This window comes from Dendropsophus ebraccatus, chromosome 14 (genome assembly GCF_027789765.1).
Source record: "Dendropsophus ebraccatus isolate aDenEbr1 chromosome 14, aDenEbr1.pat, whole genome shotgun sequence".
In the NCBI taxonomy this organism is placed as follows: domain Eukaryota; kingdom Metazoa; phylum Chordata; class Amphibia; order Anura; family Hylidae; genus Dendropsophus; species Dendropsophus ebraccatus.
The window spans coordinates 4,854,722-4,867,637 of NC_091467.1; the positions used below are offsets into that span (position 1 = coordinate 4,854,722).

General features: G+C 51.5%; 1 protein-coding gene across 1 annotated transcript in view; it reads right to left on the minus strand.

Annotated features, from left to right (window-relative positions):
* Window positions 1-881: 881 nt before the first annotated feature.
* Window positions 882-12,916, minus strand: part of SPATA2 (spermatogenesis associated 2) — a 43,740-nt gene continuing 31,705 nt past the window's right edge. The window contains exon 4 of the transcript XR_011359716.1: window positions 882-1,127. The gene's annotated coding sequence lies outside the window, so the exon portion shown is untranslated. The remainder of the gene's footprint in view (window positions 1,128-12,916) is intronic.

Sequence of the window (12,916 nt, forward strand, 5' to 3'; positions counted from 1 at the left end):
CTACTCCCCAGCATCAGTGCCCCCATAACACTACTCCCCAGCATCAGTGCCCCCATAACACTACTCCTCAGCATTAGTGCCCCCATAACACTACTTCCCAGCATCAGTGCCCCCATAACAGTACTCCTCAGCATTAGTGCCCCCATAACACTACTCCTCAGCATCAATGCCCCCATAACACTACTCCCCAGCATCAGTGCCCTATAACACTACTCCCCAGCATCAGTGCCCCCATAACACTACTCCCCAGCATCAGTGCCCCCATAACACTACTCCCCAGCATTAGTGCCCCCATAACACTACTCCCCGGCATTGGTGTCCCCATAACACTACTTCTTGGCATCGGTGCCCCCATAACACTACTTCTTGGCATCGGTGCCCTCATAAAAAGACTTCTCGGCATCGGTGCCCCCATAACACTACTCCCCGGCATCAGTGCCCCTATAACACTATTCCCCCCCCCCCCCGGCATCAGTGCCCCCATAATGCAACCCCCCCCCCCACATCATGTATACCACCACATACAGACCTCTCCCTTGTGATGACTGATCTATAAGCTCTGTTATCTGCCGGAGAGCGCATGGTCCCCCCCATCACCCAGTGAGACCCCCTGACGGCGGAGGTGGAGGAGTCTTGCTGCTGCTGAGCATTGAGGCTATCTCCCCCCTTGTATAGCGGTGGATCAGCTGACAGCTGCAGCTCCCCCTTCCCCTCTGGTTTGGGATGGAGGGGTGCAGAGGCTTTGGGACCCCCCCTCGTCCCTGCAGGGTATAAATGGCCGTGACACATAACTGCTATGGAGGAGTCGCCATGCTCGGTGAAGGTGACCGCCGCTCACCACAAACAATAGTATCCCGGAGTTACCTTCTGGGGTGGTGGGAGCCGCAGCCTCACAACTTTAAGCCTCCATGGAGGAGCGGAGAGGGCTCGTCTGAGTGCGTCAGCGGCTGCGGGGGGAGGCGATGCTGCTCTTCATAGGGAGATCTGCAGCAGATCAGCACTGGGAGCCTCATCCTCCGCCGCTCCCGAGAACATCCATCCCCACCGTCAGCTGCTCATCCAGGAGGGAGGGGCTGCTGCAGAACCTCTTCCACATCCACCGACTGGACACAGGATGGAATCATCTACTGAAGATGTGATACAATGTAACAAGTTATATGGAGTGATGACTGCTGATCGGCTACAGTGTGATACTCCAGGCTCCACCCCACAACTCACAGCTGTATGGACAACCATGAAGGATGATCGGACACTCTCCGGGCATGCTGGGAGTTGTAGTTTTGCAAGAGCTGAGAAGCTGGAGGTTGTAGATCCCCACTTTATATGATATCCCCTTAAGGGTGCGTTCACACATACAGGATCTACAGCTTCAAATCTGTGAACGCAGCTTAAAGGAACAATCCATAACCCAGGACAATATAAAGGGAATCCAGGGATCAGCTGCACAATCTGTCCCAGCTCTATCAGATACCATACAGATGGCAGAGTGTATCACACACTGTATCTAAGGAATCTATGTGCAGTAGACTATAATGGATATCAATGATGCTAATGGTAACTAATAGGGGGAGGAGCCATCAGGAGTGCAGTCAGCAGGGAGGAGCCATCTGTACAGACAAGGGGGAGAAGCCACCAGGAGTGCAGACAGCAGGGAGGAGCCATAAGGGGTGCAGTCAGCAGGGAGGAGCCATTAGGAGTGCAGTCAGCAGGGAGGAGCCATCAGTACAGACAAGGTAGAGGAGCCATTAGGAGTGCAGACAGCAGGGAGGAGGCATCAGTACAGACAACGGGGAGGAGCCACCAGGAGTGCAGACAGCAGGGAGGAGGCATCAGCACAGACAACGGGGAGGAGCCACCAGGAGTGCAGACAGCAGGCATCAGTACAGACAGCAGGGAGGAGCCATCAGTACAGACAAGGTAGAGGAGCCATTAGGAGTGCAGACAGCCCAATAGAGAGGCCGGGGAGAGGAATGATACAGCTGTTTACATAACCAGGAAAAGTATTTTCCTGGGTTCTGTTATGTAATGAGATGTGTAATGACCTTCTCTGGCCCCGCCTCTCTGACTTGGTTGACAGCTCTGATGGTCTCCTAATAGGATGCAAAAGCTGTCAACCATAGCTGATGGGGCTCAATACAAGGAGCTCCAGCCCAGAACCAGAAGAGCCGCCTCCTGGACACTTGCTGTAGCAATTGCCTATACATTATGCAACATTATGTGACATCAGAAAATGGCAGCTCCCTGTGGAATGACCTCTTCAAAGGTCACAGAGCGCGCTCAGTAATGCTGCATATTCATCTCAAGGGGACAGTGCCTGTCTATTGCCGTCTATGTCCAGGCGTCTTGCTCTAACTTGCTGTCACTAAATATGACAATATGGCCGCCCTCATAACAACGTACAAAAAGTGACGTAGGAAAAAATTAAAGTTAGAAAACAGATTAGCATAAAAGAACAAGTTTTAGTGTCTGAATAGTGTCTATAGCACCTATACTGTAAACCAGAATATCATCATATCGTATACATTTACCACCACCATACACCGTACCAATAAATGATGTCACCATACAATACGTAATGTTACCATATGGCATACAGACATACAACCATCTGATTAGCAGTACTGCCATATAGCATACACATCCAGCCATCTAATACACATATAAATAATGCCGCCATACATCATACACAGACATATAACTTACTGAGGATCCCCGCTCAGCCCCTGACAGGAGGAACAGACTGAGGATTAATGCTCAGCCCCTGACAGGAGGAACAGACTGAGGATTAATGCTCAGCCCCTGACAGGAGGAACAGACTGAGGATCACCGCTCAGCCCCTGACTGGAGGAACTGACTGAGGATCACCGCTCAGCCCCTGACAGGAGGAACAGACTGAGAATTAATGCTCAGCCCCTGACAGGAGGAACAGACTGAGGATCATCGCTCAGCCCCTGACAGGAGGAACAGACTGAGGATCATCGCTCAGCCCCTGACAGGAGGAACAGACTGAGGATCACCGCTCAGCTCCTGACAGGAGGAACAGACTGAGAATTAATGCTCAGCCCCTGACAGGAGGAACAGACTGAGAATTAATGCTCAGCCCCTGACAGGAATAACAGACTGAGAAACACCGCTCAGCCCCTGACAGGAGGAACAGACTGAGGATCACCGCTAAGCTCCTGACAGGAGGAACAGACTGAGGATCACCGCTCAGCCCCTGACAGGAGGAACAGACTGAGGATCACCGCTCAGCTCCTGACAGGAGGAACAGACTGAGGATCACCGCTCAGCTCTTGACAGGAGGAACAGACTGAGGATGACAGCTCAGCTCCTGACAGGAGGAACAGACTGAGGATCACCGCTCAGCCCCTGACAGGAGGAACAGACTGAGGATCACCACTCAGCCCCTGACAGGAGGAACAGACTGAGGATCACCGCTCAGCCCCTGACAGGAGGAACAGACTGAGGATCATCGCTCAGCCCCTGACAGGAGGAACAGACTGAGGATCATCGCTCAGCCCCTGACAGGAGGAACAGACTGAGGATCATCGCTCAGCCCCTGACAGGAGGAACAGACTGAGAATTAATGCTCAGCCCCTGACAGGAGGAACAGACTGAGGATCACCGCTCAGCCCCTGACAGGAGGAACAGACTGAGGATCACCGCTAAGCTCCTGACAGGAGGAACAGACTGAGGATCACCGCTCAGCCCCTGACAGGAGGAACAGACTGAGGATCACCGATCAGCCCCTGACAGGAGGAACAGACTGAGGATCACCGCTCAGCCCCTGACAGGAGGAACAGACTGAGGATCACCGCTCAGCCCCTGACAGGAGGAACAGACTGAGGATCATCGCTCAGCCCCTGACAGGAGGAACAGACTGAGGATTAATGCTCAGCCCCTGACAGGAGGAACAGACTGAGAATTAATGCTCAGCCCCTGACAGGAGGAACAGACTGAGGATCACCGCTCAGCCCCTGACAGGAGGAACAGACTGAGGATTAATGCTCAGCCCCTGACAGGAGGAACAGACTGAGGATCACCGCTCAGCCCCTGACAGGAGGAACAGACTGAGGATTAATGCTCAGCCCCTGACAGGAGGAACAGACTGAGGATCACCGCTCAGCCCCTGACAGGAGGAACAGACTGAGGATCACCACTCAGCTCCTGACAGGAGGAACAGACTGAGGATCACCGCTCAGTACCTGACAGGAGGAACAGACTGAGGATCCCCGCTCAGCCCCTGACAGGAGGAACAGACTAAGGATCACCGCTCAGCCCCTGACAGGAGGAACAGACTGAGGATCACCGCTCAGCCCCTGACAGGAGGAACAGACTGAGGATCCCCGCTCAGCCCCTGACAGGAGGAACAGACTAAGGATCACCGCTCAGCCCCTGACAGGAGGAACAGACTGAGGATCACCGCTCAGCCCCTGACAGGAGGAACAGACTGAGGATCACCGATCAGCCCCTGACAGGAGGAACAGACTGAGGATCACCGCTCAGCCCCTGACAGGAGGAACAGACTGAGGATCATCGCTCAGCCCCTGACAGGAGGAACAGACTGAGGATTAATGCTCAGCCCCTGACAGGAGGAACAGACTGAGAATTAATGCTCAGCCCCTGACAGGAGGAACAGACTGAGAATTAATGCTCAGCCCCTGACAGGAGGAACAGACTGAGGATCACCGCTAAGCTCCTGACAGGAGGAACAGACTGAGAATTAATGCTCAGCCCCTGACAGTAGGAACAGAAGGAGGATCACCGCTCAGTACCTGACAGGAGGAACAGACTGAGGATTAATGCTCAGCCCCTGACAGGAGGAACAGACTGAGGATCACCACTCAGCCCCTGACAGGAGGAACAGACTGAGGATCACCGCTCAGCCCCTGACAGGAGGAACAGACTGAGGATCACCGCTCAGCCCCTGACAGGAGGAACAGACTGAGGATCACCGCTAAGCTCCTGACAGGAGGAACAGACTGAGGATCACCACTCAGTACCTGACAGGAGGAACAGACTGAGGATCACCGCTCAGCCCCTGACAGGAGGAACAGACTGAGGATCACTGCTCAGCACAGGGTCTACGGATCAGCACAGAGGTGATGGCCGTTGTAACCAGCTCGTGATCTGCAGACAAGGCATCAGTCATGCGGACGTTCCCAGTGACCGCTCTGCAGGATAATAGCAGGGATCACTCCGGTGACGTACCCCCTGTATTACCCGGCTGCACCCACTGCCAGCCCACCCCCGGGGGTCCTCACCATCCTAGGGGGGGGGGGCACATATGAAGTCATGGAAATCTGAGTTTTGTCTTTGAAGATTATTAAATTTTGAACAAACATCTGGATCCCCGCGGAGACGAGATCGCTGCCAGAATCTGATCCCTTCATCTATTATTATCCCGAACCGCTGATCCAGACAATAACAGGAACATCACTGCAACCCTGGGATTCTACTGCTACATTGTGTGTACAGAGAGGTAGTCACAGCCCCGCCCCTGCATATCATGTGTATAGAGAGATAGTCACAGCCCCGCCCCCTGTATATCATGTGTATTGGGAGGTAATCAAAGCCCCACCCCATGTATATCATGTGTATAGAGAGGTAGTCACAGCCCCGCCCCTGCATATCATGTGTATAGAGAGATAGTCACAGCCCCGCCCCCTGTATATCATGTGTATAGAGAGGTAGTCACAGCCCTGCCCCCTGTATACCTGTGTATAGAGAGATAGTCACAGCCCCGCCCCCTGTATATCATGTGTATAGAGAGGTAGTCACAGCCCTGCCCCCTGTATACCTGTGTATAGAGAAGTAGTCACAGCTCCGCCCCCTGTATATCCTGTGTATAGAGAGGTAGTAACTGCCCGGCCCCCAGTATATCTTGTGTATAGAGGTAGTCACAGCCCCGCCCCCTGTATATCCTGTGTATAGAGGTAGTCACAGCCCCGCCCCCAGTATATCTTGTGTATAGAGGTAGTCACAGCCCCGCCCCCTGTATATTATGTGTATAGAGAGGTAGTCACAGCCCCGCCCCCTGTATATCATGTGTATAGAGAGGTAGTCACAGCCTCGCCCCCTGTATATCCTGTGTATAGGGAGGTAGTCAAAGCCCCGTCCCCGGTATATCCTGTGTATAGAGAGGTAGTCAAAGCCCCGCCCCCTGTGTATCCTGTGTATAGATAGGTAGTCACAGCCCCGCCCCCTGTATATCCTGTGTATAGAGAGGTAGTCACAGCCCCGCCCCTGTATATCCTGTGCATAAAGAGGTAGTCACAGCCCCGCCCCCTGTATATCCTGTGTATAGAGAGGTAGACACAGCCCCACCCCCTGTATATCCTGTGTATAGAGAGGTAGTCACAGCCCCGCCCCCTGTATATCCTGTGTATAGAGGTAGTCACAGCCCCGCCCCCTGGATTCATGGTACAGTGTAGTATTTGTGTGTCAGATATAATAGCGCAGTGGTCGATGAGTGATCACCACAGGGCTGAATATTGTATCTTGGCAGAGGAAAGTAATAAGACGCCGGCCAAGTCCTAGCCCCCCCCCCCCCCCCCCCAGTGATAGCGGCGGCGGTGGCCATATCTCTGAGATTTCATTACCCAGAGGCCCCATGGTGACAGAAAGAAAATACTTTCCTTGCTATTCACAGGATCATAGTGTATCGGCTCCTCAAAGAAGCCTCAGCAACATACATATAGGATAATCTCTCCTCTCCTGACATCCTCTGTGCTGCTGTGACCTCTCCTATAAGATAAGCACACTCCTCTCCTGACATCCTCTGTGCTGCTGTGTCCTCTCCTATAAGATCAGCACCCTCCTCTCCTGACATCCTCTGTGCTGCTGTGTCCTCTCCTATAAGATCAGCACACTCCTCTCCAGACATCCTCTGTGCTGCTGGGACCTCTCCTATAAGATCAGCACCCTCCTCTCCTGACATCCTCTGTGCTGCTGAGACCTCTCCTATATGATCACCCTCCTCTCCTGACATCCTCTGTGCTGCTGTGTCCTCTCCTATATGATCAGTTCCCTCCTCTCCTGTCATCCTCTGTGATGCTGTGTCCTCTCCTATATGATCAGTTCCCTCCTCTCCTGTCATCCTCTGTGATGCTGTGACCTCTCCTATAGGATCAGCACCCTCCTCTCCTGACATCCTCTGTGCTGCTGTGACCCTCTCCTATAGGATCAGCACCCTCCTCTCCTGACATCTTCTGTGTTGCTGGGACCTCCCCTATATGATCAGCCCCCTCCTCTCCTGATATCCTCTGTGCTGCAGTGTGACCTCTCCTATAAGATCAGCCCCCTCTTCTCCTGACATCCTCTTTGCTGCTGTGACCTCCCCTATATGATCAGCCCCCTCCTCTCCTGACATCCTCTGTGCTGCTGTGACCTCCCCTATAGATTAGCACCCTCCTCTCCTGACATCCTCTGTGCTGCTGTGTGACCTCCCCTTTATGATCAGCTCCCTCCTCTCCTGACATCCTCTGTGCTGCTGTGACCTCTCCTATAAGATCAGCCATCGTCCTCCTCTCCTGACATCCTATGTGCTGCTGTAACCTCTCCTATAAGATCAGCACCCCCCTCTCCTGACATCCTCTGTGCTGCTGTGACCTCTCCTATAAGATCAGCACCCCCCTCTCCTGACATCCTCTGTGCTGCTGAGACATCCCCTATAAGATCAGCACCCTCCTCTCCTGACATCCTCTGTGCTGCTGTGTCCTCCACTATAAGATCAGCCCCCTCCTCTCCTGATATCCTCTGTGCTGCTGTGTCCCCTTCTATATGATCAGCCCCCTCTTCTCCTGACATCCTCTGTGCTGCTGAGACCTCCTCTATAGATCAGCACCCTCCTCTCCTGACATCCTCTGTGCTGCTGAGACCTCTCCTATAAGATCAGCCCCCTCCTCTCCTGACATTCTCTGTGCTGCTGTGTCCTCCCCTATAAGATCAGCACCCTCCTCTCCTGACATCCTCTGTGCTGCTGTGTGACGTCTCCTATGAGATCAGCCCCCTCCTCTCCTGACATCCTCTGTGCTGCTGTGTCCTCCCCTATATGATCAGCCCCCTCCTCTCCTGACATCCTCTGTGCTGCTGTGACCTCCCCTATAAGATCAGCACCCTCCTCTCCTGACATCCTCTGTGCTGCTGGGACCTCCCCTATAAGATCAGCCCCCTCCTCTCCTGACATCCTCTGTGCTGCTGTGACCTGACCTCCCCTATAAGATCAGCACCCTCCTCTCCTGACATCCTCTGTGCTGCTGTGTCCTCTCCTATAAGATCAGCACCCTCCTCTCCTGACATCCTCTGTGCTGCTGGGACCTCCCCTATATGATCAGCACCCTCCTCTCCTGACATCCTCTGTGCTGCTGGGACTTCTCCTATATCATCAGCCCCCTCCTCTCCTGACATCCTCTGTGCTGCTGTGTCCTCTCCTATAAGATCAGCACCCTCCTCTCCTGACATCCTCTGTGCTGCTGGGACCTCTCCTATAGTATCAGCCCCCTCCTCTCCTGACATCCTCTGTGCTGCTGTGACCTCCCCTATAGATCAGCACCCTCCTCTCCTGACATCCTCTGTGCTGCTGGGACCTCCCCTATAGATCAGCACCCTCCTCTCCTGACATCCTCTGTGCTGCTGAGACCTCTCCTATGTGATCAGCCCCCTCCTCTCCTGACATCCTCTATGCTGCTGTGTGACCTCTCCTATAAGATCAGCACCCTCCTCTCCTGACATCCTCTGTGCTGCTGAGACCTCTCCTATGTGATCAGCCCCCTCCTCTCCTGACATCCTCTATGCTGCTGTGTGACCTCTCCTATAAGATCAGCCCCCTCCTCTCCTGACATCCTCTGTGCTGCTGTGTGACCTCCCCTATAGATCAGCCTCCTCCTCTCCTTGAGAAAGAGGTCAGCACGACTTCGAAACGCGTTGTGTTTTAATAAATAGTTTTTTTATCTTCATTATTTATTTTTTGGCCTATCTTGGACCAGCGCCCGATCTTACCCAGTGGTTGGAGTGGAGGATATATGTTTTATGCAATTACCGGTTTGGTCTCTGGGAGTGGCTGCGGTCCACACACATGTGAGCATTGAGAGTTGTGCCTTGCATTTGCACAACCACACCAGGTGAGAGTCTTCCCTTTACTCCCCTGCACTTACCTAAGTCTTGCAGACCCCACACATTGAAGCGCTGTTCACATTTATCTCTCCTCCTCTCCTGACATCCTCTGTGCTGCTGTGTGACCTCTCCTATAAGATCAGCCTCCTCCTCTCCTGACATCCTCTGTGCTGCTGTGTGACATCTCCTATAAGATCAGCCTCCTCCTCTCCTGACATCCTCTGTGCTGCTGTGTGACATCTCCTATAAGATCAGCCTCCTCCTCTCCTGACATCCTCTGTGCTGCTGTGTGACATCTCCTATATGATCAGCTCCCTCCTCTCCTGACATCCTCTGTGCTGCTGAGACCTCTCCTATAAGATCAGCCCCCTCCTCTCCTGACATCCTCTGTGCTGCTGTGACCTCCCCTATATGATCAGCCCCCTCCTCTCCTGACATCCTCTGTGCTGCTGTGACCTCCCCTATATGATCAGCCCCCTCCTCTCCTGACATCCTCTGTGCTGCTGTGGAGGAGAACATACGTGTTGGACCTGGTGCGGTCTGCTCTATCTGTTCCTATGTGCGTCACGCACTACAATGCAGTAAAGTGACATCTGCTGCAACTTATGCAATAGTAAAGCCAAGTAATAAGCGGCGCCCCCCCCCCCGGACAGGGCTGGGGCTGCAGTGCATTGTGGGAACACTCTGTGTGTTCTTATAGAGAAGCTTTGTGTGTTCATTGTGTCTATATTTATAGGTCCTGAGTTACAATGAGAGAAGATCATTGACCTTATCGGCCCCAGGGAGTTGACGCTTGTTCACACGGACAAAGAACTTGGATAGAAGAGTAGCGCTGGCCTGAGGATTTCGCTGATCCCGAGTTACCCAGCGCAGCCTATACACAAAAACACAGCAATATTTCACCTCACCTTTATTTCATACAGAACTTTAAATCCACCTATTGTCGTCTACCGGAGAGTGTTGTGGGCATGCTCTATGATCTGTGCAGGGTTCAATGTGCAAGGAGGGAGAGAAGGTGAGCTGTGGCTATACCTTACATACTTCTACCGGAGAGTGTTGTGGGCATGCTCTATGATCTGTGCAGGGTTCAATGTGCAAGGAGGGAGAGAAGGTGAGCTGTGGCTATACCTTACATACTTCTAAAGGAGAGTGTTGTGGGCATGCTCTATGATCTGTGCAGCGATTAATGTGCAAGGATATAGTGAGCTGTGAGCATGCCCTATGAACTCTGCAGTGAGCTGTGGCTATACCTACATACTTCTACAGGAGAGTGTTGTGGGCATGCTCTATGAACTGTGCAGCGATTAATGTGCAAGGAAAGAGAGGCTGGAAGCTGTGGAATCCGTATTCAGGACATGTAGTGAGTGCGGTGCAGAGACTGCTGAGTGCCCGGCTGAATGTATACAGAGCCCCCCTTATGGTGGTGATATGTGCGGAGGGACGGCAACCAGGGGGCGGTAGAGAGTAACTAATGTACCGGCTACATCCACAGACATATAGAAACGCTGTACACTCACACTGTAGATATATATGTATATATATATGTATACACACACACACACACATACTGTATACTCACACTGTATGCATATATATATATATATATATATATATATATATATACAGGGCCGCCTATGGGTGTTCAGAGCGGAGCCGCTCGGCGGCCGTGCTCTGAACTGCCGCGGTCCCGGGTGCCGCTCGTAGCCCGGGGCTGCGGATATTAGCGGGCACGGTCCGATCGCCGTGCCCACTAATAAAGTAATCAGATTTCCTGATGCAGCCGTTCCCTGGTGTCTAGTGGGGTCCTGGAGGAGCGATCCACACGTCCGGCTCGGGCCGGGGTCTGCGCCGTAATGGCCCAGGGGGGAATAACCCTAACCCAAGGGGGGGAGAAGAACCCTAACACCAGGGGGGGAGAACCCTAAACCCAGGCGGGAAGAACCCTAACCCCAGGGGGGAAGAACCCTTACCCCAGGGGCAATAACCCTAACCCAGGGGGCAATAACCCTAACCCCAGGGGGAAATAACCCTAACCCCAGGGGGAATAACCCTAACCCCAGGGGGGGGAAGAACCCTAACCCCAGGGGGGAATAACCCTAACCCCAGATGGGAATAACCTTAACCCCAGATGGGAATAACCCTAACCCCAGGGGGGGAATAACCCTAACACCAGGGGGAAAAACCCTAACCCCAGGGGGGGAATAACCCTAACCCTAGGGGGGAATAACCCTAACCCCAGGGGGAATAACCCTAACCCCAGGGGGGGAATAACCCTAACACCAGGGGGAAAAACCCTAACCCCAGCGGGGCAATAACCCTAACCCCAGGGGGAATAACCCTAACCCTAGGGGGGGAAGAACCCTAACCCCAGGGGGGAATAACTCTAACCCCAGATGGGAATAACCCTAACCCCAGGGGGGTAATAACCCTAACCCCAGGGGGGGAATAACCCTAACACCAGGGGGAAAAACCCTAACCCCAGCGGGGCAATAACCCTAACTCCAGGGGGGAATAACCCTAACCCCAGGGAGAATAACCCTAACTCCAGGGGGGAATAACCCTAACCCCAGACGGGAATAACCCTAACCCCAGACGGGAATAACCCTAACCCCAGACGGGAATAACCCTAACCCCAGGGGGGCTTCTAGTATAAAATAAATAAATAAAAGTGTTGTTATTAGTAAGAATCCCCTCCTCTAATAAAAGTCTGAATCACCCCCCCCCCCTTTTCCCAGGTTTTAACCCCTTAAGGACAGAGCCTGAAATGGCCTTAATGACAGAGACAAATTTTATGAATATGACCAGTGTCACTTTAGTCATTAATAACTTCGGGATGCTTTTACCTATCCGGCTGATTCTGAGATTGTTTTCTCGTGACATATTGTTCTTTACATTTCTGGTAAATTGGAGTCGATACTCATAACAAATATTTATGAAAAAAAACCCAAATAATGTGAAAAAATGCATTTTTCCAACTTTGAAACTTTTTTGCGTATACAGAAAGTGGTTATACCACATAAATTATATATTAAATAGCATTAGCAACATGTCTACTTTATGTTGGCGGCATTTATTAAACTATCTTTCATTTTTTTTTAGACAATAGAAAGCTTAAAACATAAGCAGCAAATTTCCAAATTTTCAGTAAAATTTCAAAATCAGATATTTTTAGGGACCTGTTCAGGTATAGGCTCGGTTCACACGTTGTAAGAGTGCGGCTGTATTTGCGGCTGTAATTGTGCGGCGGTATTTTTGGTGGTTCGTGTGTATGCTGGGAAGTATAGGATATGCGGCTGCACAGTGCACACTATGTATGAATCTACGGCCCTATCGTAAACGGACCCGTAAAAAATGAACAAGACCATTATTTGCGGCTGGACATGCGGCCGTGGATTGACAGGCGGTCCGTACGGAGTACTTCAAAAATAGCCGGCAATGATGCCGAATGCCGATGCCTCTAATAGTTAATATATTAAATTAATCAAACACATTTTCTTTGTAATCAAGACACTTTCATTGATCAATAATTTATTTCTAACGAATCCATCATTTTGCAATTAAATATACTGTTAAAAAAAATAGATATATAAATAAATGTATATTTATCTATATATTTATTTTTTGACAGTAAATTTAATTGCACAATGATGGATTCGTTAGAATTAAATTATTGACCAACGAAACTGAATTTATTTAAACGAAAATGTGTTTTCTTAATTAAATATTAATTAGTACAGGAAGCTCCATAAGCCGGTAATTCATATTGCCGGTAATAGAGCATTCTGTACTAATCATCACTTTA